General features: G+C 43.3%; 2 non-coding genes across 2 annotated transcripts; both read left to right on the forward strand.

Moving 5' to 3' along the window:
* Positions 1–486: 486 nt before the first annotated feature.
* trnae-uuc (transfer RNA glutamic acid (anticodon UUC)) lies at positions 487–558 on the forward strand. Its single transcript has one exon. It is a non-coding gene; the product is annotated as a tRNA-Glu (tRNA).
* A 5769-nt stretch (positions 559–6327) lies between these two features.
* On the forward strand, positions 6328–6410 carry trnaf-aaa (transfer RNA phenylalanine (anticodon AAA)). Its single transcript has one exon. It is a non-coding gene; the product is annotated as a tRNA-Phe (tRNA).
* The last annotated feature ends 455 nt before the right edge of the window (positions 6411–6865 follow it).

The following is a 6865-nucleotide window of genomic DNA, read 5'->3' on the forward strand; positions in this document are numbered from 1 at the left end:
TCCCAGATTATCTTTACCATGTAATCTGCAAACGCATTCTTTCTAAAAATCCTTGGGTCCCACATTCTCTGTCCCTGCTTTCCAGGGAATGCTTGGGTTCATGAACTGACTGTGTCTGCATCAAGCAGCTAAATGACCTGGGAGCTGGACGGGCAGAGGGAGCTGGAGGCGAGGCAGGGACAGAAGCAGAAACAGATGCGACATGAAAGTGTTTTGAATTGGATGTGTCTCCGTTACTTTCAGTCATGAATGTCTGCTGTGTGTTCCCTTGTCAGTTTCACAGGAGCCGCAGTGATGAGGTTGGAGGGTTTTGGAAATTGACAGTTATACATGAGCAGCTTGTGGGGCTATTTCACTTCACTGTCAATTTCATGTCCCAGTTCACAGAAACCGTTGTTATCATTGACTGAAGAATTCATTCCATTTAAAATAGAAACATGGATAAAAGCAGCGTCAATAATCCAAACTGAAAGGAGCTTATCAGCTTCCCTGGTGGTATAGTGGTCAGGATTCGGCGCTTTCACCGCCATGGCCCGGGTTCGATTCCCGGTCAGGGAATGCGAATTTATTGATCTTGTGAAATTGTCAAAATGAGTACTAATTACTTATTGATTGAAAACATTTAGCAGCTCTACCAGAATCAGTTGAAGTTTCGCCTCAGAGCTGGAAATTTCCACACTTGGAACATATCGGGAGCAAAGACAGAAGCGGAGTGAAAGAAGGACAAGAGAAGGGCTGTTTGAAAAGCTCTGACCATCGGGTTGGTGGTGCCAAGAAAAATATGGGTGGGAGAAGGGCAAATTTTGGTCCCTGCTGTTTGCATTGACAAAAATATCACTCCTGATGGATCAACCAATCACAACTACTCTTTAAAAGCAGCACATCAGCTCATCGAGGCTGAATGGCCTCTTTCTATGCTGTAACTTTGTATAATTTTATGTTTCCCAACAGCACGGGTGCTTCTTTCACAGTCATTCTGCCATTTCATAACCCACTCTAGCGAGATGTACTTTCTTACCTTGTATTCGGCTCTTTTGAAACCAAAACACGGAGCAAATTCAGCGAGTTGTCATTTATAGCACGAGATTTGTCACGAGACTAAATGAACGACACATTAATGGTGCCAATCCTTCACTGGAGCTCACCGCGACCAAACAGCACTGTTATCATCAGCCTGTTATGTAACTTCTTGCAGTACATCTGCTGAACAATATAAGCTTATCACAGCTCTGCTTTCTTCACAATGAAATCCAGTGCGAAAATACGAGAAATTTCAAAGCTGAACAACGTAGACAAGACTGGAAGGAGCGTGTGACTGTGGATAATCGGCACTGGGCACATTCCTGTAGTCAGTACCTGGGGGAATCAGGAAGATCCTGGTGTCTCTTTAGCCTGTTATCTGTAAACCGATCACGTTGTGTATTACGTTCGCACTAACTGACTGTGTGTGTCAAACAGCTCCTGGAAGGGCGGAGAGAGCTGGAGGTGAGACAGAAAGAGATGTGACATGGAAGTGCTTTGAATGAGTGGTGAATATCCGTCGTGTGCCAGTTTCAAAGGAAAATAGGTTGGTGGTTATTTGTTTGAAAGATGCTGCACTCAATATGCGCCGAGCCCACGACCCTGAGATTAAGAGCCTTTGATCTACCAGTTGAACTAGCCGGGCACACATGACAAATGTATCCCATATCCCAACATTCATGGAGACAACTGTTGCTTTCCACCTGGAGCCTCAGCTTGTCCCGAATTTCAAAGTGTAGAAGGTATCGAACTACACAAGCCCCAAAGTTGCAACACATTGCTCTCAATCATCAATAACATCATTCACATCTTCCACTTCTTAGCTGCACCTCCTTCCAAACATTTCAAACTCCTCTTGCATCTTTCATCCTGATATTTTTCTCTGTAACATTTTCATCTGAAGCTGCACAACTAATGTGAATAAAGTTTGTGATGGTAAAAATGTGTTCACCTCCTCGGGAAACTGAATCACTTTGACACACACAGAGGAACCCACACAGGGATATACACCGAGAGTTACAGAGGGCAAGGGTTTGTCTCTAAGGAGAGACAAACTCCCAGAAAGCAAGCATGACACCAAGTTTTGCTTCATTTCCACGGTAGGTTTCGTTAACGAACAGAAAGAGGAAAACGCCCACTTGTTTTGTAGGATTTTATTCAATGTAACCGTTAATTAACTCTGTAGACACAGAGTTAAAAACAGGAATAATGAGAAGCAGGAAACCCAAATGGATTTGGACTCCATCGCCTAAACCAATCGGCTACGATGGCTGCCCCTATCCACAGGGTAATTTTGTTGGTATAAAATTATAGGCGGCCACAGCAGAGAAGGAGTACATTCGGCTCATTGTGTCCGTGCCAGCTCATGGAAGAGGAATTCAGCTCATTCAACAATCCCGCCTTTTCTCTGCAGCCATTTATATTTTTATTGTCTCTCCTCAGTGTTACTGTTAAAGTGAAAGACCGCACACACCTGCTTTAACTGTGAGCTGGTACTTTTTCGACTGATAGGGCAATTTTAACAGCAGTGGGATTTGAAACCACGCCTCAATAAAGAATGAGATATTAAACCATTGACAATCACTACAGCTGCGATACCAAGCTCACGATACTCTTCCACTTCACTTTGACTGGATCTGGACTCCATTGCCTGAACCACTCGGCCACGATGACTGGTCCTATGGATAGGTTAGTGTTGTTCGTATAAAATTATAGATGTCTACAGCAGAGGAGGAGGAAATTCGGCCCAGTCTGTCCATGCCAGCATATGGAAGAGGAATTTAGCTAATTCGACAACCCCACATTTTCTCCACAGCCATTTATATTTTTATTGTGTCTCCTCGTTTTTCCTGTTAAAGTGATACACCGCAAACACCTGCTCTAACTGTGAGCTGGCACCTTTTCGACCAGTAGGACAATTTAGCAGCAGTGGGATTAGGAACCACGCCTCAATAAATAGTGAAACCTTAAACCAACACCTACAACAACTCAGCTGAATTACCGAGCTCAGGATGCTACTGCCCATTGCTTTGTCTGATATTGCTCCTGAAACAGAACAGAATCAAAGCAGCAACAATACGTCATAAGGCCCCACAAGCCTCCTCCGTCACTTAATAAGATCATGGCAGATCCCCAACCTCAACACCAATTTCCCACCCGATCCCGAAAGCCCTTCATTCCCTTAGAGTCCAAAAATAAGGAGAATTTTTGGTTGTTGTTACTTCCATTGATCCGGCAGTTATGTGGACACCTGGTTGAAATCAGCAATAATAAGAAGAACATTCGGTAAGGTTTGAATTTACCTGCGGAGACTCCATTGGATTTTAGAACCATCGATTTAACCACTCAGCTACGATGATTGACCAAGGATCCAATGCTTTTCACTCATTCATCAATAACACCATTCACAGCTTCCGCTTCTCAGCTGCACCTCCTTCCAAACATTGGGATCCATTTTCCTCAGGATTTGTTTCTGGATTTAATGTTTAGCTGCTTTGTGACCTCATTTTGAAATCAGATTCGCTTCAATATCCAAAACAATTTGAATTGCAAACCCGGCGGATAAACAATGGAAAAATGTCACTCAGTAACACAAATCCCATGGTCTTCATTTTCAGATTCACAACAGTTAACTTTTCAATAAAATGAAGGAATTTTCCAATGAAACGATTTAGAAAGTTGATGTGACTTTTATTTGTGACTCACTAACTCGGGTATTGTGTAAATGCTGCTCGGAGGTTTAGTGACCGGGATATAATCTACCTGTGTTTTCCTGAGCCTGTGCTCGGTGTATTGGGAGGTTTGGCCCGGGTTGGAGTATCTTGTGTCCCAGGGATGGGCAGTAACCCGCTGATTGAAGCTGCAGTCGCCGCTTTCTGCTGGCAGCGGGTGATTGGAGAGTGCAGGGCCGGAATATTGCTGCTTTTCTGCTTTTCCCTGTCTCACTCATGGTGGAACTGAGGAAGAGAGAATAATTGATGGGTTTGTTTCAATCCAATAACTTGATAAATTTCCAATGGGTTAGATATCGGTACATGGTAGGTCTAATTGCTTTCTCATTATATTTGAAATTAATATTCGACAATAGCCACTTACCTGGGAGCTCACTGGATAACAGTGGAACTGACAACATTTTGGGGGTCTTCTGTTTCAGCGCTAGTACCCAATGACAGCCCGGAACTGTGTGATAATCAATGCTGATGGGGAGAAAACAGTGAAAGCTTCGACCCACCAACCTTTCGGTTAACAGCCGAACGCGCTGACCAGTTGCGCCACAGAGACTGTGGCAGCCTCTAACCAGGGTATCAGTGAGTTAAAGCTTCAGATTGCTGCTACCGGAATGACAATTGTCTCTATCAGTTCTACCCTTCCAAAATAAAGGGTGGGTCATTCATTGTGGATACATGGAAACAGTCTGATCCCATCCACTGCTGACACATCCATGTCACCGGGAACCAGCTCTCCTACAACCGGTGCCGTCTCCCTTCGAGCCTTTGCGTGTCTTGTCTGTTACCAAGTATTCTGATTGTCCCGAAGCCGATATTAGGTTTGAATTCCTGATGTGCAGTAACGAGAATCCTTTCAATGTCTCAGATCAGTTAATTTCATTGATAACATCAGAGACAATGTTCCAGCGTCGTAAAGAAGGGAAGGGTGCCTTGACTGTCTCTGGTCAATCATTTCACCTTTCATTCTCCTCTGATTCCGGTTCCCAAAGAGTTTTTAAAGATTCACAAAGCTGGAGTCTGGGTTTTCTGTTTTGGTTCCTTCTCCATTTTCCCTCCTGCCAACTGACAATATTTTCCAAAATCTCATCTCAATCCCCCATCTTGCATCATGTCCAGGGATGAGGAAATTCAGTTTTGTGGAGAGATTATAGAGACCGGGTTTGTTCTGTTTAGAGCAAAGAAGTTTAAGTGGAGATTTCATGGAGCTGTTCGAAATAATGCGGGTGGGGGCAGTGGGGACGGGCGGCTTGATGGTGCAGATAGGGAGAAACTGTTTCCACTGACGGGGGTCAGTAACCACAGGATTGGGATTTAAAGAAAGTTAAGGAAAGACAGACTTGCATTTATCCAGCGCTTTTCCTGACCAGCGGATGTCTGAAACCACTTTCAAGCCAATTAAGCACTTTTTGAAATTAAAACAGGAAATACTGGAGAAACTCAGCAGGTTTTGCTTTCCACAGACACTCTCAGACCTGCTGAATTCTACCTGCATTTAATGTTTTTATTCCAGATTTCCAGTATTTTGCTTTTATTGAAGTACTTTCTGAAGGAGAGTCATTGTTTTCATGCAGGGAGCAAGGCAGCCAATCACTGCTCAACAAACACACAAAGCCAGGGACTTGACAATGCGCAGATCTTGTCATCTTGGTTGAAGGATAAACAGTGACCAGGACACATGACCACATTCTGCTGTCTTCTACAAACTTCAATCTGCAAGTTTTGATGATGGTTCTGGCCAGTTTCGAACGAAGTAACTCCTCATATATGAGGTAAACATGATAACCACTGCCCTGCAGAAACAGGGGACAGGAAAGAAGCTCAATGGGCCTCATTAAAATGTTATGCAGTGACGTCATGCAGCAGCACTGAGTCTTTATTTTGAACAAATTGAATTCAGCTGCTCTGTTTGGGGATGCTGGAGACAGACTGATCCAATAATGTCATCATCAAAAGGCACAGCTCTACAAAAGGCCCATAGTATCGATGTCAGATTTCCACAAAGAGCTTTCGACTTAATCTCAATTTCTTCGTGTCTTTCCATAACTCTGATTTTTTTCTCCCTTTCAAGTCATTGTCCATTTCCCTTTTGAAAACTCTGAGTTAAAAGAAGCAATATTGAAAGAGGCGCAGGAGCTTCTGCCTTGTCCATGCTCAGTGTGTGACAATTAACAAGGATTCCCTGACTCATTGAGATGAAGGGTTGGACTCTGAATTCTTTTACAATTATTCAAATTTTAAAAATAGTTGATTTCAAATCGAATTTTCAGAAAACAAATGTCTATTCTGACCAATCATCTCCTCATTTTCCTCAGTCGATACCTTTTACATCATTTCCTTGAGCAAACACGCACAGTCACCACAGGAAAAAAACAAATCATTTGAAACATTGAAATAGTGAAACATTGAAATAATGAAGCTAATAGTGGAGATGATTTCTGTATGTTACAAAGTGCAGGATGATCTGATTAACTGGCGGAGCTGGTTCGAGTTTCCCAGCGACCTATTCCTGCTCCTTTGCTTCTGTTCTATTTCGATGATAATACCAGTGAAGGGAATTAGGAGCAGCCAATGGTAAGGTGGTAGTGTGGCTGAGCGGCCTAAGCCGCTGGATTAAAGCTCCAGTCTCTATAGAGGCGTGGGTTCGAATCCCACTCACTGCCAATCGTTCCAGTGATGTCCCTTTTGGGATCTGCAGCAGCCCCTTTCAAACCAACAGATCGACAGATACCAGCACACACTAGCGGAGTGTGCGGTATTTTATTTTGATAGGAAGAACGAGGAGAGAAAATATAAATATCAGTTGCTGTGGGGAAAAGGCGGGGTGTGGAATTACAGTAGTTGAGTTGCTCTTCCAGAGAGTCGGCATGTAAATGACATGCTGAATGACCGTCTGATGTAGCCGTCTATGATTTTATACAAACATCATTAATGCAAATCTGGGGCTTGGATTTGTGACTGAGTGGTTAAACTGACGGGTTTTGAATGCATTGGGATCTCCACAGGTAGGCTGGAATCCTACTAATTACGCTTCTTATCATTCCTGAATTTTACAGTGTACCTGCACAATTAATTGTCCGAATAAGTTGCATAAAAACCATCTAAAACCTCCAGCGTTC

Source organism: Cetorhinus maximus, chromosome 23 (assembly GCF_964194155.1).
Source record: "Cetorhinus maximus chromosome 23, sCetMax3.hap1.1, whole genome shotgun sequence".
Lineage (NCBI taxonomy): Eukaryota > Metazoa > Chordata > Chondrichthyes > Lamniformes > Cetorhinidae > Cetorhinus > Cetorhinus maximus.